This window comes from Schistocerca americana, chromosome 1, assembly GCF_021461395.2.
Source record: "Schistocerca americana isolate TAMUIC-IGC-003095 chromosome 1, iqSchAmer2.1, whole genome shotgun sequence".
Lineage (NCBI taxonomy): Eukaryota > Metazoa > Arthropoda > Insecta > Orthoptera > Acrididae > Schistocerca > Schistocerca americana.
Window position 1 is genome coordinate 58,562,755 of NC_060119.1, and position 18,723 is coordinate 58,581,477.

Here is an 18,723-nt window from a genome sequence, read left to right on the forward strand (position 1 = left end):
AGGGCAGTTCCCAGACATTTGTGACTAAAAAGATCATCAGGATCTATGAATACCGATCCTAACTTATTACAATGTTCTCCAGTATTACAAATTATCCTCTTTGTATGCTTTCCACATATTGACCTTCTGTACATTAACAGTATGCCGCTACATACAAGTCTAGATATAAGTTTATGGCAGTTTGAATTATATTTCCTGTTTCTGTGACAGTATCTTCCTCCTTATTGCTACAAAGAGGATTTTCCCAAACTGAACCTTTCCATATAGTGATTCAAATGGCTCTGAGCACCATGGGAAAGACTGAAGCCATAGTGGCCGGCTGTCTAGGCAAAGAAGTCATGAAAGGAAGATGAGTGAGTTTACCATCTTGTAAACAATCTTCAGAATATGAATTTGCCAAATCTGTTCAGTCGAAAGAGTGGTTATCTACATAAAGAAATAAACTGAACGTGCTCTGATGGGATAGATCATGGTGTCAGTGTTTTGGGATGTGAAAACTGGATGCAAGCATTCTTGAAAACAGGCCCTGCTTAAAGAAGAAGATAAAATCTTCCATCACGACAACGCCCTTGGCCCTAAAGTGTCTTAGCAGTGGGGACATTGAAAGATTTGCACAATGAAGTGCTGGAACATCCACCCTATTCCACAGGTTTATCTCCCATGGATTTCAGTCTGTTCCCAAAGCTGAAGAAATTCCTTGTTGGATAGAGCTTTTCTTCCAGTGAAGAAGTCATTGTGGCTGTAGATGTGTACTTTGCAGCACTTCTGGAACAACACTAAATAGAGGAGATAGTGGCATTGGAGATAACATTGAAAAATAAAATCTTCTCTGAGAGCATAAATTGTCATTTTCACTATTAGGCCGAGAACTTTTCAGACCACCCTTGAATGTTTTGAGTATAAGCAAGCAATAAGAACATTGTGTAAAGTAGATAAACTGACATCTTGCAAAAGTCTTTTTATAGGTCTTGCAGTTATTTACTACTCATGTTTGAGTACACTTATTCCTTAATGATTTTTGCTGCTTATAATGGAAACTAGTTTCATATCAGATGTGATATACACAGTCATAATACAAGACACAAAAGTAATTTTCATGTAGACTTTGTTCATGGTTCAGAATAAAGTTATGTACTGTGGTGGTAAGATATTAAGCATGCTCTCATCTAACATAAAACAACAAATTGGGATTTCCTACCAGTTCAAAAGAAAATTAAAAACATTCTTCATTAACAATCCTAACATGTATTTCCTGAAGAGGGGCAGCAACCTTTCCAGTAGTTGTAGGTGCAACAGACTGGGTGATTGACTGATCTGGCTTTATAACATCAGCCAACACAGCCTTCCTGTGTCAGTACTGCATATGGCTGACAGCAAGGGGAAACTATAGCCATTATTTTTCGTGAAGGCATGCAGTTCTACTGTATGGTTAAATAATGATGGCATCCTCTTGGGTAAAATATTCCATTGGTAAGATTGTCCCCCTCGGATTTCCAGGTGAGGACTACTCAGGAGGATGCGTCAGCGGGAGAAACAAAACTGGTATTCTGTGGGTCAGAGCATGGGATGGTAGACCCTTAATCGGACAAATAGAGTAGAACATTTAGGGAAATGGATAGACAGAATCTAGATATCGTAGGAATTAGTGTGAAGTTCGATGGCAGGAGAAACAAGACTTTTGGTCAGTTGAATACTGGCAAAATCAAATAGGGGTAATGCAAGTATAGATTTAATAATTAATAAGAAAATAAGAATGCAAGTAAGCTACTATGAACAGTATTACAAGTTTATGAGCCAGTTAGCGCTGCATATGATGCTGCAGACACTGAAAAATGTATGACAAGATAAAAGACATTAATCATATAGTTAAGGGAGACAAAAATTTTAATGTGATGGGAGACTGGCATTCACTAGTAGGAAGAGGAAGAGAAGGAAAAATATTAGGGGAATATAGATTGGGGACAAAGAGTGAAAGGAGAAGCTACCTGGTAGAATTTTATACAGAGCATACTGTAATCATTGCTAACACTTGGTTTAAGGATCACAAAAGAAGGTTGTACACATGGAAGAGACCTCTAGACACCAGAAGGTTTAAGACTGACAGTATAATAGTAACACAGAGATTTCAGAACCATATTTTAAGTAGCAAGACATTTCCTGGGGCTGATGTGGACTCTGACCACTATTTCTTGGTTATGTACTATAGATTAGAACCGAATAAATTGCAAAAAGGTAGGAAATTAAGGAGATAGGACCTGGATAAGTTGAAAGAACCAGAGGTTGTTGAGAGTTTCAGAGGGAGCATTAGGCAGTTCATGACTGCAACAGGAGAATGCATTACAGTAGTTGATGAATGGGTAGCTTTGAGAAATAAAAAAGTAAAGGCAGCAGAGGATCAAATAGGTAAAAAGACAGCCTAGTAGAAATCCTTGGATATCATAGGATATACTAAGTTTAACTGATGAAAGTAGAAGATATAAAAATGCAGCAAATGAAGCAGGTGAAACTGAATAGAAACTTCTAAAAATGAGTCTGATAGGAAGTGCAAAATTCTAAGCAGGAATGACTAGATGAGACATGTAAGGGTTTAGAAGCATATTTCACTATTGGACAAGATAGATAGCGCCTACAGGAAAAGTAAAGAGGCTTTTGGAGAAAAGAGAGCAGCTGTATGAAAATCAAGAGCTCAGGTAGAAAACCAGTACTAAGCAAGGAAGGGGAAGGTGGAAGGATTACATAAGGGTCTATATAAGGAGATGAACTGGCAGGTAATATTATAGAAATTGAAGAGCACATAGATGAGGTGGGAGATATGATACTATGAGAAGAATTTGACAGAGCGCTGACAGACTTACGTCAAAAGAAGGCCCTGGGAGTAGACAACATTCCATCAGAATTACTGATAGCCTTGGGAGAGCCAGCCCTGACAAACCTCTACCACCTGGTGAGCAAGATGTATGAGACAGGCGATATATCCTCAGACTTCAAGAAGAATATAATAATTGCAATTCCAAAGAAAGCAGGTGTCGACAGATGTGAAAATTACTGTATATTACCAAATTAATGGCTTGGTTGTGGTTGCAAAATACTAACATGAGTTCTTTACAGAAGAATGGAAAAACTGGTAGGAGCCAACCTTGGGGAAGATCATTTTGGAGTCCAGAGAGATGTAGGAACATGTGAAGCAGAAGTGACCCTACGCCTTCTGTTAGAAGCTATGTCAAGAAAAGGCAAACCTACATTTGTAGACTTAGAGAAAGCTTTGACAGTGTTGACTGGAATACTCTCTTTGAAATTCTGAAAGTAACAGCATAAGGAAACAGCATTAAAATACAGGGAGCAAAAGACTATTTCTAACTTGTACAGAAACTGTACGCCACTTGTAAGAGTTGAGGGCCATGAAAGTGAAGCTGTGGTTGGAGGGCCATGAAAGTGAAGCTGTGGTTGAAAAGGGAGTGAGGCAGGTTTGTAGCATATCCCCAATGCTATTCAAGGTACAGTGAGCAAGCAGTGAAGGAAACCATAGAATTATTTGCGATGACATTATAAATCTCTCAGAGACAGCAAAATGCTTGGAAAATCAGTTGAACAGAATGAACGGTGTCTTGGAACACAATATAAGATGAACATCAACAAAAGTCAACAAGGATAATGGAATGTAGTCAAATTAAATCACATGATTCTGAGGGAATTGTATTAGGAAATGCAACATCTATAGTTATAGGTAGGTTTTGCTAATTGGGCAGCAAAATAACTCATGATGTTCAAAGTGAGAGGATATAAAATATAGACTGGCAATGGTAAGAAAAGCATATCTGAAGAAGAGAAATTTGTTAACATCAAATATAAATTTAAGTGTTTGGAAGTCCTTTCTGAAGTTTTTTTTTCTTTTTTGATTGTGCCCATGGATGGAAGTGAAACCTGGATGATAAACAGCCGGCCGAAGTGGCCGTGCGGTTAAAGGCGCTGCAGTCTGGAACCGCAAGACCGCTACGGTCGCAGGTTCGAATCCTGCCTCGGGCATGGATGTTTGTGATGTCCTTAGGTTAGTTAGGTTTAACTACACTCCTGGAAATGGAAAAAAGAACACATTGACACCGGTGTGTCAGACCCACCATACTTGCTCCGGACACTGCGAGAGGGCTGTACAAGCAATGATCACACGCACGGCACAGCAGACACACCAGGAACCGCGGTGTTGGCCGTCGAATGGTGCTACCTGCGCAGCATTTGTGCACCGCCGCCGTCAGTGTCAGCCAGTTTGCCGTGGCATACGGAGCTCCATCGCAGTCTTTAACACTGGTAGCATGCCGCGACAGCGTGGACGTGAACCGTATGTGCAGTTGACGGACTTTGAGCGAGGGCGTATAGTGGGCATGCGGGAGGCCGGGTGGACGTACCGCCGAATTGCTCAACACGTGGGGCGTGAGGTCTCCACAGTACATCGATGTTGTCACCTGTGGTCGGCGGAAGGTGCACGTGCCCGTCGACCTGGGAGCGGACCGCAGCGGCGCACGGATGCACGCCAAGACCGTAGGATCCTACGCAGTGCCGTAGGGGACCGCACCGCCACTTCCCAGCAAATTAGGGACACTGTTGCTCCTGGGGTATCGGCGAGGACCATTCGCAACCGTCTCCATGAAGCTGGGCTACGGTCCCGCACACCATTAGGCCGTCTTCCGCTCACGCCCCAACATCGTGCAGCCCGCCTCCAGTGGTGTCGCGACAGGCGTGAATAGAGGGACAAATGGTGACGTGTCGTCTTCAGCGATGAGAGTCGCTTCTGCCTTGGCGCCAATGATGGTCGTATGCGTGTCTGGCGCCGTGCAGGTGAGCGCCACAATCAGGACTGCATACGACCGAGGCACACAGGGCCAACACCCGGCATCATGGTGTGGGGAGCGATCTCCTACACTGGCCGTACACCACTGGTGATCGTCGAGGGGACACTGAATAGTGCATGGTACATCCAAACCGTCATGAACCCATCGTTCTACCATTCCTAGACCGGCAAGGGAACTTGCTGTTCCAACAGGACTATGCACGTCCGCATGTATCCCGTGCCACCCAACGTGCTCTAGAAGGTGTAAGTCAACTACCCTGGCCAGCAAGATCTCCGGATCTGTCCCCCATTGAGCATGTTTGGGACTGGATGAAGCGTCGTCTCACACGGTCTGCACGTCCAGCACGAACGCTGGTCCAACTGAGGTGCCAGGTGGAAATGGCATGGCAAGCCGTTCCACAGGACTACATCCAGCATCTCTACGATCGTCTCCATGGGAGAATAGCAGCCTGCATTGCTGCGAAAGGTGGATATACACTGTACTAGTGCCGACATTGTGCATGCTCTGTTGCCTGTGTCTATGTGCCTGTGGTTCTGTCAGTGTGATCATGTGATGTATCTGACCCCAGGAATGTGTCAATAAAGTTTCCCCTTCCTGGGACAATGAATTCACGGTGTTCTTATTTCAATTTCCAGGAGTGTAGTTCTAAGTTCTAGGGGACTAATGACCTCAGCAGTTGAGTCCCATAGTGCTCAGAGCCATTTTTTTTATGATAAACAGTTTAGACAAGAATAGAATAGAAACTTTTGGAATGTGGTGCCACAGAAGAATGCTGAAAATTAGATGGGTGGATTGTGTAACTAATGTGGAGCTACTGAACAGAATTGGGAGGAAAAGGAATTTGTGGCACAGCTTGACTAAAAGAAGGGATCAGTTGATTGGAAACATTCTGAGACATCAGCCAGAATCGTAGTGGGAGACCAAAAGATGAACATAGTAAGCAGATTCAGAAGGATGTAGATTGCAGTAGTATTTGGAGATGAGGAAACTTGCACAGGATAGAACATCACGGAGAGCTGCGTCAAATCAGTCTTTGGAATGAGGATCGCAACATCAACATCATACATGTAGATTGAGAATCCCTATAGCTTTAGTACTTTGTGGTGTTGAAAGTCGATTAAAGGACTGGAAGTAGCAGTTGATTGTAAAACTGCATGACAAGTGGTAGTGTTATATAATAAAAGTAGATATAATTTCAGTGCAAAAAAGTCAGTAGTAAGCTATTAATAAAAGATCACTTTGCATAAACACACAATGAGTGTATTTCGCATTTGTCTGCAACAATCGACAACACCTTTGATCGTCTGACTTCCATCGTGAATAAGAGCTCATGAAGTCGTCTGAAATGCTCATGAGCGAGTCCTCAGTAGCACCAACTGCTCTTTCTTTCTGTACGAGATACCACTGATTGGCGCAGTCGTTATTGCAAAAGATGTCAGCAAAAGCAATCACTTCATTAGCGGCACGGAGCCTGGGCTCAGCCTTGACCTTTCCACTGTCAAATAGCATGTGGTGAAAAATGAGCACCTGTATCTTTAAGTACGAACTCTGTTTTATTTTATTGCAATGGCCATCTGTCCCAAAAGAGGTGGGGATCAACAGTTTGTTTTGACAGTTGGAGGAGAAAGTTGATCAGGTCAACAGTTTGTTTTGACAATTGGAGGAGAAAGTTCATTGGTTGAAATTTCATGAAAAGATCTCAACACAACAATAAATGCCTCTGTTTTAATAACTGTCATTCCCACTTTCTTCTCCTGTCCTCAGTGTAATGATAATTCAATATGGGCAGTCCATTATTGAATGTCTTCAGTGTCCTCTGCCAATTCTGTGTGGTAAGGATCTTCAGTGTCCTCTATCAATTCTGCGAGGTAAGGATCCCATACCATACAGCAAAATTCCAGAAGAGGTTTCAGTTCAGTAAAATTCCTAGTCCAAAAAACTTTCAAGGTTTGAGATAAATCAGAAGGTAAGCATTGGGGTTTGGTTTGCCAATACCTCAAGTAGAACTACGTTGCAAACTGTTCATCATGTCTTCAAAGTTGGCCACATGTTCAGTCCAGAATGGGTGTTTGTAACTGCAGTAAGCAGTATCCTACTGATTTCCCTCATACACCTTATGGCAGGATGACTGCCTGGATGATAAATGACCTTTCATTTGTCTTCCATGAATTTGAGGCCAAATGTGATCCATTACTAAACATCATTGCTTGAGGTGTACCTACATACGCAAGTAGTCCTTATCTATTTTCAAATCAGTGTTTGCTTTTCTAGCAAGAGAGAATTTGATATATTTTGGAAATATGTTTACCATGGTAGTTCTTGGTATGCCCAAAGGCAACACTCACAAATAATCACTGTCTCTGGCAGCTGGAGCCAGACTGTGAGTAGCAGTGCATTATGGGAGAGGCAACCGGGAGGGGGTAAGGAGGAGGCTGGAATGGGGAAGGGGAGCAGGGTAGTAGTGGGGGGAGATTAAAGTGCAGCTGGGAGTGTGGAAGGGCGAGGTGGAGAGTGGAGCAGCTAGGTGCAATCAGGAGGTTAGACAGAGAGTGGTGGTGATGGGGATTAGTGGAAAAGGAGAGAAGTAAAAAGACTGGGTGCATTTATGGAATGGGAGCTGTGTAGTGCTGGAATGGCAATAGGGTAGCGGCTAGATGGCTAACAAAAGCTGAGGCCAGGAGGGTTACGGGAATGCAGGATATATTGCAGGAAGAGTTCCCACCTGCCCAGTTCAGAAAAGCTGGTGTTGATGAGAAGAATCCAGATGGCACAGGCTGTGAAGCAGTCACTGAAATGAAGGACATCGTGTTGGGGAGTGTGCTCCTCAACAAGGTGGTCCAGTTGTTTCTTGGCCACAGTTTGTCAGTGGTCATTCATGCAGACAGACAGCTTGTTGGTTGTCATGCCCAACTAAAATGCAGCACAGTGGTTGCAGCTTAGCTTGTAGATCACATGACTGTTTTCACAGGTAGCCCTGCCACTGGTGGGATAGATGATGTTTGTAATCGGATTAGAGCAGGTAGTGTTGGGAGGATGTATGGGACAGGCCTTGCATTTATGTCTATTACATGGATATGGGCCATGAGGGAAGGGGTTAGGGGCAGTGGTTGTGTAGGGATGGATGAGAATATTGTGTAGGTTCAGTGGGCAGCAGAATATCACTGTCAGAGGAGTTGGAAGGATAGATCGTAGGACATTTCTCGTTTTAGGGCGTGACAGGTAGTTGAAACCCTGGCAGAGAATGTAATTCAGTTGCCCTAGTCCTGGGTGGTACTGAGTCATGAGGGAAATCGTCCTCTGAAAACCCTGGCAGAGAATGTAATTCAGTTGCTCCAGTCCTGGGTGGTACTAAGTCACGAGGGGAATGCTCCTCTGTGGCTGGACAGTGGGGCTTTGCGAGAGATTTGCTTTTGTACCAAGGTAATTACAATTTGTAAAAGCCTCAGTGAGACCCTCAGTATATTTCAACAGGGGCCGCTCATCACTACAGATTCGATGGCCCTGGGTGGCTAGGCTGTATGGAAGGAACTTCTTGGTATGAAATGGGTGGGAGCTGTCGAAGTGGAGGTATTGCCAATGGTTGGTAGGTTTGATATGGACAGAAGTACATATATAGCCATCTTTGTTTGAGGTGGAGGTCCACACAAAGGAAGGTGGCTTTGATGGGTTGAATAGGGCCATGTGAAGCAAGTGGGGGAGACAGTGTTGAGGAGGTTCTGGAGGAATGTGGATAAGGTGTCCTCACTCTTGATCCAGATCACAAAGATGTCATCAGTGCATTTGAACCATGTGAGGGGTTTCGGATTCTGCGCATTTAGGAAGGATTCCACTAGATGACGCACAAATAGGTTGGCATAGGATGGTGCCATGTTGGTGCCCACACCTGTACTCCGGACTTGTTTGTATGTATTGCCTTCAAAGGAGAAGTAATTTTGGGTGAGGATATAGTTGGCGATGGGAGCTGAGAAGGAGGTGGTTGGTATAGAATCCGTTGGGAAGGTAGTGTTCAATAGCATTAAGGCCATGGGCATTAGGGATGTTAATGTAAAGGGAGGTGACATCGATAGTGATGAGAAGGCACAATGTGGTAAAGGAACAAGAACTGTGGAGAGTCAGTGGAGGAAACTGTATCTTTTATGTAGGAGGGTAGGTTGCAACTAATAGGCTGAAGGTGTTGTCCTACAAGAGCAGAGATCCTCTCAGTGGGGGCACAGTAACTGGCCACAATGGGGCATCCTGTGTGGTTGTGTTTGTGGACTTTTGAAAGCATCTAGAAGGTAGGAGTGTGGGGAATGGTAGGGGTGAAGAGAGAGGTGGACTGCTGTGAGAGATTCTGGGATGGGCCTAAGGATTTGCAGAGAGGCTGGAGATCCTGCTGGATTTGGGGAATGGCGTCATTGTGGCAGGGTTTGTAGATGGATGAATCTGACAGCTGGTGAAGTCCTGCCAGGTAATCCTTGTGGTTCAAACAACAGTGGTGGAGCCTATGTCAGCAGGTAGGATTATAAGGTCAGGATCAGTTTTTAGGTGGTGGAGTGCAGATCTTTCTGGGGATGTAAGGCTAGTTTGCATGTTGAGGGATTTGGGGAATGATGATGAGACAAGGTTCAAGGCTAAGAAATTCTGGAAAGTTAACAGGGAGTGGTTTGGGGGCAGTGGGAGTGGATCACAGTTGGATGGAGGAGTAAACTGATTTGGGCAGGGTTCAACATTGCTCTTAGGTTGAATCTGATTAGAAGGGTTGGTGGAAAAAAAGTGTTTCCACATAGGGACTGGGAGAAGCAGAGAATGTCTTTAACAAGTCCTGCATGATTGAATTTGGGAAAGGACTTATACTTCTGTTAGGCTAAGGATTTTGGAGGTAAGGTTCATGACTGTGTTATGGGTCTGTTTAGGTTCTGGTTTCCGTGGGGTGATGGGGGGCAGTTTTGGAGAGTGGGGTAAATGTAGTAGGTCTGCAAGACAGGGTTTGTCAGCTTTGAGGGGACATGGGGGAGATTTGGAGGTTGTTGTAGAGGTAGTGGACAGTGGTAGTCCAAGGCGAGAATAAGAAGTGAGCATGTTGGAAATTTTTTTTGAGATGGTGTTGTGCATATTGCTTTAGTTCCTGATGGGCAAGAGTTTAATGTTGCATAAATATACATAATAAGTTCTTCAGTATGCTGTTCTGGCCAACACAGTTTCCAGTCATCTAAATTGGGTATTCTAAATAGAATTCCCTTTTACATTTTGTAATATTTATCAACTTTCTCAAAGCTCTATTTAACACAGAAACTTTTCACCAGTTTCAAATTATCATCACGATTGTCGTTTCTGCAAATGCCATTACAAATAGTCTTAGCTACCTTTCAGCCCATTCTTCTATTCCTCACTCTACCCCATAGTTTCAGGCACTTCTCAGTTGTTTTCATTAACTCCTTCAGCTTCTAATTCTGTATTGTCCCCTGTTACATAACTTTCTTCTTTCATAAACAGCAACCTATTCATGTTTTCACAAGCATTTTCCTTTTCCTCCAGTGTAAATTTAGTTTCGGTTATGTCTCCCTTCAAGTCTGTAACATTGAATGCAAGCAGTGCTTTTCCCTTACCAATTCTCTATTTTCACATAGTCGTAAGCATTTCCTGTTTCTTCATCTGCCTTTGTATCAGTGTCTTCATCTAGAACATCTTTTTCGACTTCTCTGCATTCCATGTCCTTGCTGTTCTGAATACTTTTTTCCTTGCTCTAGTTAAGTTACTTACTTTCTTCATACAATTAATATTTAAGCCAGAAATGTCATTGCTATTTATATTGTTCTGGTCATTACACAAGTTACGCAGAAACACAATTACATCATCATCAACCCAACCTTTTTCTTACATGATTCATAAATTTCATTAATTTTTTTTCCCGCCATTCAGGGGAATTTTATGGCCTTTGTCTTGTCTGTCACAAATTGTTGTAACTGAGTCTACTGAATCTTCTGTACTCTGGGTTTGAAATCCTATCCCTGAATTTTCCTCCTCAAACATGCCCCAAACTAAACCAAACATCTCTCTTTTTGTCTCTTACTCTGAAGATACAGCTAAAGAAGAAAGCTGAAGTTATGTACTTAACTTTAAAACTGTAGTGTGTCCAGTTGTATCCGTTTTGATCTCTAGTCCTATTGTTCACAGATCTTAATTGCTTTTCCATTTCATCTCCATTGTGTTGACCATTGCATTCATTACAATTTTCTTCACTTTAGTTAATCTGAAAAAAAAATACATCTGGCATTATATATTTTTTGTACAGTATTAATATTAATATGTGCAATATATGAATTCAGTGCTGTAAGATAGTTGCGTGGGATTAGCCGAGCGGTCTAAGGCGCTGCAGTCATGGACTGCGCAGCTGGTCCCGGCGGAGGTTCGAGTCCTCCCTCGGGCATGGGGGTGTGTGCTTGTCCTTAGGATAATTTAGGTTAAGTAGTGTGTAAGCTTAGGGACTGATGACCTTAGCAGTTAAGTCCCATAAGATTTCACACACATTTGAACATTTTTGACAGTGATGTAATATACCAATTCAGTACTGTCTGTACAATGTCTTGTCCATGTAATGGATGCTGCTAATTATTATGGATGGAGTTATATTGAAAGTTATATTCTTTTTATTAAGCTATCAATTACAACTACAATGTCTACTTTCTGCCACATCATAAACATGATTTGCCTCCATTATTGCAAAACTCCCTGCCAAATGTACACAGTACAAAGAAAACATCTGAAGCAAAGATATACTTATCAAAACTTGGTAGATTTAAATTTGCAGATTTTTATGTTAAAACTTCCAAATTTATACTGAACACATAAGCCGTAAATACATTGGTGTCCAAAATTAAAGCAACAAATGGAAATTTTGGAAGGTTGCATTTATTTGCCACAAAACAGTATAAACAGGTGATAGTAAAGTAGAAACAGTGTAAAGAATACAGAACATAATCAACTGCAACATGCGTAACAGTAGACAATTTATTTTTTCTCCAGCTTAACAGATTTGCCCACACATTCTGACAACTGGTTAATGTGCTCAGTATGGATGCTGCTCATTATTATGGATGGAGTTTTATTGAAGGTTATATTCTTTTTATTAAAATATAACTTCTTACTTAGCTGATTGTCTTGAAGTTGGCTTCATTTTCTTCTGGCACCAGTGCAGACGTGACGACAGCAGGACATGCTGTGAATGATGTCATCAATCTCATGTTGAGGCAATAATGCCCATTCTCCCTGCAGAGCTGCTCACAAGTCTTGGAGAGTGGTTGGTGGGTGCTGATGTGATGCAGCATGTCTACCTAGTGTATCCCAGACATGCTCTGATGGATTCAAATGCCATGCATGCAATATCTTCCATTTCCAAAAAGACATAAACCATCTGTTTTCTATGAGGTCAAGCATTATCTTCCATTAATACTAAGTCTGGGCCCACAGCGCCAACAACTATGCATGAGATCCCAAGATCTCCTCACGATACCTGACATCAGTTAAATCTTGCTGATTCACCTATACAATTTCATGAAGAGGTGTTCGAGCGGCCAACACAATCCCTGCCCACATCATTAGGGATCCTCCTCGATATTAGTCTCTTTCCACAGTGTTTGGATTCTGAAATCGTGTTCCATGTACCCTCTAGATGCAAATCTGTCAAGAATCACCCTCCACATCAAATCGGGACTCATTTGTGAGAACATTGGCCCACCGTTTGACCATCCGTGTGGCATGTTGACAGTTACAATCCAAGACGTGCCCTTCTGTGAAGAAACGCCAGAGATAAACAGACAGCAGGTCTCCAACAATAAAGGCCGCTTTGCTGAAGCCTTCTGTACACCGTTTGCCTCAATACAACACATCCAGTGGATGCTATGAGGTCAGGTGCCAGCTGCAGTCATGTAATGAGGTGGTACCGTCATGCCCTTACAGCCAAATAATGGTCCACTCTTTCTGATGTCACATGTGGTCAGCCCTGTCCTGGTCTCTGGAATACGGTTTCAGTCTCCATAAACTGTCGCCTCATCCAAGGAACAACAGGAAAATTCACATTAAGCCATCAGGCCACATCAGTTTGTGACTCTCCTGCTTCCATTCTTCCTATGGCCCTACACAGCAGAGTGTCTGTAGGCATCTTCTCTGTGCCGTACTGCACCGTCTGTGACTGTGTACACAGCAGTTGTGGGTGTGAGCCTATCCTGCAAACATGACCCCACTTGATAGGTGCCCTGATGTCATTTCTGTGTGGTTGTCCATTAATTGGAATGCCATCTTCCATGCAGAACACAATCATAATGACATTTGTTGACAGTTTGTATGATTATACCCTGAATTAGGCGCAGGATGGGGAAATACCGTATTTACTTGAATTTAAGCCGCACTCGAATCTAAGCCACACCTGAAAAATGAGACTCGAAATAAAGGGGAAAAAAAGTTCTCAAATCTAAGCCACACCTGAAATTTGAGACTCGAAATTCAAGGGGAGAGAAAAGTTTTAGACCGCACCTCCAAATCGAAACAAGGTTGGTCCATTGTAATATGAGACACAACTTAGGTCAAATGAATGACTATACAGCTACAGTAGTTTAGTTCGAGTCGTAATCTTAGCAGTTAAGCTTTACCAGGTAGCCATTGCTACGCATCAGGCGCTCCGTCCATATTTCTACGGGTACCCTTCCTTTTTCACGTGCTTTGTGTGGTTTGAATCGATTGCTTATTTTGCTTTGTTCTGATAAGTGCCGTTTTCTTTGTTATAGGTGTTTACGTCACTCTAAGCTGAAAATGCATTACTGTACTGTGTCATGCATTGTTTGTCGCATTCTGATAGTGCGTGTTTACGGCCTGTAGTCACTCGCGGCATGGCTTGCTTGAAACAATGGCAAGAGACTGCTATTTGTTGTTACTTACACTGCTGCTTTCTTTGATAATGATCAACCAGAACCAAATAATAGACTGCGTATGATAGAACATGTTCTGAACGAGAGTTAGGCGAAAATTTTTCTCCATTTGAAACTCTTTGCGGCCGCTTCTTTAGTACATCAAATTCTGCACAGAAATTAGTTATCTTAGATTCAAAAATCTAGTCAGTTGCTGTGCTTCATTTCTGACCGTATCACTATTAGGCATAAGAATAATACAAATATAAACATGACACGATAAGTATATTCTTCCTCCTTTGCTGTTGTCTCACTCTAGTTTTGTAGTTTATTAGGCAGACAGGATTTAAATGAGATAACAGCAAACACGAAAGAATACATGGCAAAATGTTTGTATTCATATTAGTCTTATGGTGAAGAGAATACTTGATTCACATTTCATCAGGTTCCTATTAGCAACCATCTCTTCTCACAGGTAGGAAAAAATTCAGATTGTAGATTTGGCCATATTGACAAACAGCCCGAACAGTCTTGCCAGTCGGATTTTCGTAGTACATTGAAATTCTGCTACATTCGAAGATGGACAATACGGAATTTGTATTTACTTCGTTGCATAATGTACGAAAATGCAGTGGTCGAAACTTGGAGCGGAGAAAAAAGCTTGTCTTCCACCTTTTTTTAAAAAAATTATTTACTGATGCAGAGGTTTTGGCACCAGTATTTATCTTTGTACCTACAAAGCATGCCTGTGTAGCGCTACATATATTCGATGGCAGAAGTTAGTTGTGGCGGCACCTACCAACATTTTTCAGAACTTCTGCATGCTTTGCACTTGATTCTAAGCCGCAGGCGGTTATTTGCATTACAAAAACCAGAAAAAAAGTGCGGCTTAGATTTGAGTAAATACGGTACTAGTTTGTTGCTTTTATTTTAGACACCATTGTATTTATGCACAAAATACTGAATTTTATTGAGTACAGTGTTATACAAACTTTCTGATTTATGAACTGAAATTAGTGATGTCTGCCTGTACTGAAGAATTCAGAACACATCTCATGCTTATTACACCACAACAGCTGAGATGAAACTCCATAGGCATGGAAATTAATTAGAAGTTACTTGTGAGGAACAGTTTCAAAAGTATTCTGGAAATCAAAAAAATATTGAATCAACTTGAGTCCCCCTGACAGTAGATGTCATTTATTTAACTGAAGAATTGTGTTTCACAGGAGTGATACAGCTCTCCCTTGACAAATTGTACTAACACTAGAAAGACAGTGTTTCTGACATTCCCGAAATGGCAGAAAAATATTTTTATACCTGACTTAAGTACTTTATTTTATTGTCTGTTAATCTCTTCCTTTTTGAAAGTTGTAACAATAATTATATAAGAAAATAATTAATAGAGTACTTACATATTTCAGCAAAAAATATCATACTGATTTATCATTACTCATGCTAAGAAATTTTCTGAAGTGTACATTTTCATATGTTTACTATTTCTTGATCCTTCTAGACAAATTTACTAGATATGATCCATATTACAGTTACATGTGTTCTACATATGGCTTTGTTGTACTTTCTGCTCAAGTCATTGGAATCGAATGGATGATGTAGTTCTGGTAATTTTTGTTCAGGATAAACGTTTTCTGCACATGGCATTGTGCCACTTAAAGATACTTGTGGTCTTTTGAGAAACTGATTAGGTACTACTTCCACTTTCTACATTATTTTGGTCCCATGTCCTCTTCTTTTGTATGTTATTCCTGCTCTTTTGTTCCCTTGAGTTCATTCACCAGCTGAAGTATGAACTACTACTTTCCATTTTCTTGTGCTCATTACTGTTCCGTATACGACATGCATTTGTTGCTACCATGTATATGATATAGAAAGCATGCATTGGCCATCTTATTTAAGGTTCATTTGACCAACCACATGCAACCTGAAATTTGTTGAATTGTAGAATGTTATGGTTTCAGGTTTCTTCTTCCCTTTTTTACCTGTTGGTACTTGGAAATGCAGTGTTCGCAGAAGAATAACATTTTTTTCTTCTTTCATTAGTAAACTGTCACAATGTAGTCCATCATGCACCTGGTGCATGATGGTCCTTTACCTCATAAGCAATCTCACAATCTTCTTCATTGTACCAGCTTACGAAGTTTTCTTTAAACATTTTAGCAAGCTGAGAAGACATGGGGAAGTTGTTTTTTGTCAGGTTTTTTCCTTGATTTCGGAAAGTTTAAGATACATAAGGTATTTTGCTACAGGGCAACAATTCAAAATTTGGCACCATATTTGTTGGCTTTGTGGGCCATGACTCGTGGACCTGCATTTTATTTTGCTTGGTAATAACTGCTTCATTGTGGTTATGTTTCTTCCAGGACTGTAAGAACAAATACTGTTTGATATTAACTTTCCCAAAATTTCAGATACAAGATCAAATTCGTTGGCTGGCATGCATTCAGCCTGGAGTTTTCTTCAAAATCGTGAAATCTTAGAAATTACTGAAATCCAACTTGTGGCCAAATATCCGTGATGAAAGCAGGCCCCAAGGAGGCAACCACAGATAATCTGAAACACATCTTTCGTACAGATGACACTCAAAGCATTTATGATGGCTATCATATTTTTCAGTTCTTTCAGTTCTTTAAGTGATATAGCCCAATCATTGCTCTTTAGTACTTTTTGATTATTTGATTCTGTGCATTTGTTCAAGAGATGTACCATTACTTTATTAAAAATTAGAAGGAAAGCATTGATGACAGAGTTGTCTATTCATTGGTATGTGCAAGTAGTGGGACCTCCTTACTTTAGAACATTCACAGCCAATCTCCTTGCAGAAGATTATTGACCAGAAATAGATAATATTCCACTTGGTTGCATTCCTAGTGACCATCTGAGTAGATGCATTCAAATGGGCATGCTATGATTGATGAGGCGAGATGTGGTGTGCATTAGCATCTGCATTCTCTTCCACTAACCATTCCTAATTCACAGTGTCCACACCTTCATCTTCACTGCTCTCTAGTAAAAAATCCTCATCTTCATCAGTGAAGTCAATGTCCAGTTTAATTTCAGAATTCTCGAAGGGATGTAATGTTTTCTTGATCAGAAAGCTTGAAGTAACTATAAGAGCACAGAAAGCTACAGTCTGCAACAGTACAAATAATTGGCAGTGTTCTGTTGTTAGGATTTGAAATTTTTATCACCTCTTTATCTGTAGTGTAAAGTAAAGATGCGTATTGACAATCCCATATCAGAAATAAATAGAACAGAATAGCATCAATGAAAATTTTTTTGTGGCACTGTACTGTGTTGCATCTAAATTTTATACTACATGGTGTTTCAAAAAGAATCATCTGATTTCAAAACTTTGTATTTATTGATAAAAGCATACTACAGTAATGGGCTGAATTGCAAAATACTTACAAAATTTTAAAGTTTTAGCTATGCTCTTACAAATGACTTACATGTCCATCAGCAGCAACTGATCAACAACTAGACAGTTGGTTTAATTCGTCATAAACTTTACACAGTGTATCTATGTGCTTTTACAAAAGTTATGTTGGCTATTATTCTGTTCTTCACTTCTTCTATGTCACAAGATAAAGGGGAGTAAACACACTTCCCCACAAGAAAAAATGTAAGGTGATCTTGGAGGCCAAGAATGCAGAGCAGTGTTTCAGAGTCCTGTGCGCTCTACCCAGAATTTAGGCAGAGTGCCAGTGAGGAACTGGCATATGTTGATGTGGCAGTGTGGTGGAGCTTCAACCTTGTTGGAAAATGAAGTCATTGGAGTCCTCCTGAAGTGGTGGTAAAAACCAACTCTGCAGTTTTTGAAAATAACTCATTCCAGTCACTGTATGTTCCTCAAAAACGAATGGACTGTACGCTTTTTCACAAGAAATGTGTGTCTCTCCATGCTACATAATGTCATGAAGGTTCTGGAGTACCTACATGAGCAAATTATGTTGGTTTACTTTACCGTTAACATGAAAAGTTGCTTGATCACTGAAAATTTACTGTGGTAAAAATGTATCATCTTTCATGTCTTCTAGCAGAGCATTGCTAAAGTCAGACCATTCCTTTTATCACCAACCCAATAGCTTGCACTAATTGTAATCTGTATGGTTTATAGACCATACAGTGCCTTAGAACTCACCACACAGTTGTACGAGGGATGCTTGTGCGACGAGTAGACTTTTTATGGGCTCCTCTCAAACATTTGCTGAATTCTTTCCACCGTGTTCTGACGGGAACTGGGTGGTAGACCTGGACTCTTGACCTTTGCACAAGCATCCTGTCTCTTCAAATTGGTGATACCAATGATGAATGTTTTTGGGTGGAGTGACAAAAAGCACATGGTATCAAAATCACTGAATCACTATTTGCAAACTACAGCACACAAAAGACGTCTGTTGAGCGGATGCCATCTTACATGTGACTGACAAGCAAACTGAGAAGATGCATTGACTGGCATATAATGGCAATTTTGTGAAATTCTAGGCTGTCACCATTGAAACAGCACACATTTCCTTGCTGACACGTCCCATGTTTCATAATTATTACTGTCCATAATCATGTCATTCTTATTGAAACACCCTGTATATTGTTGAAATTCCTGGAATTTGTGCTAAGAAGGTCCTTTAAATTTTCTTCCATTTTTGTTAATTTTCAGGCTGATGAAACATGATGATTCTATTATCATGTACCTATTAACAGAAGGAGTTTTTCCTCCTTAGAGGCAAAAAAATTAGAGTTAACAACAAATCACATATAATTGTTTTTGAGGTGCAATGCTGAAAATGGTGCTTCTGATACAAGCTTTCATTGTTTCCTTCATCAGTTGTAGTTGTGCTGTCTATAATCACCAAAAAAACAATATGTGAAGAAAGTGTACATAATTAAAAGTAAACTTTGTCAAGGAAGTGAAATTCACAAATCACTGTTATTCTGTAACAGTTCATATACAACATGTGTAAGTAATAGTGTGTTCT

The 18,723-nt window shown here is 40.9% G+C and overlaps 1 protein-coding gene across 1 annotated transcript in view; it reads left to right on the forward strand.

Moving 5' to 3' along the window:
- Positions 1-18,437, forward strand: part of LOC124596818 (piwi-like protein Siwi) — a 267,140-nt gene extending 248,703 nt beyond the window's left edge. The window contains exon 14 of the mRNA XM_047135901.1: positions 18,405-18,437. The gene's annotated coding sequence lies outside the window, so the exon portion shown is untranslated. The remainder of the gene's footprint in view (positions 1-18,404) is intronic.
- The last annotated feature ends 286 nt before the right edge of the window (positions 18,438-18,723 follow it).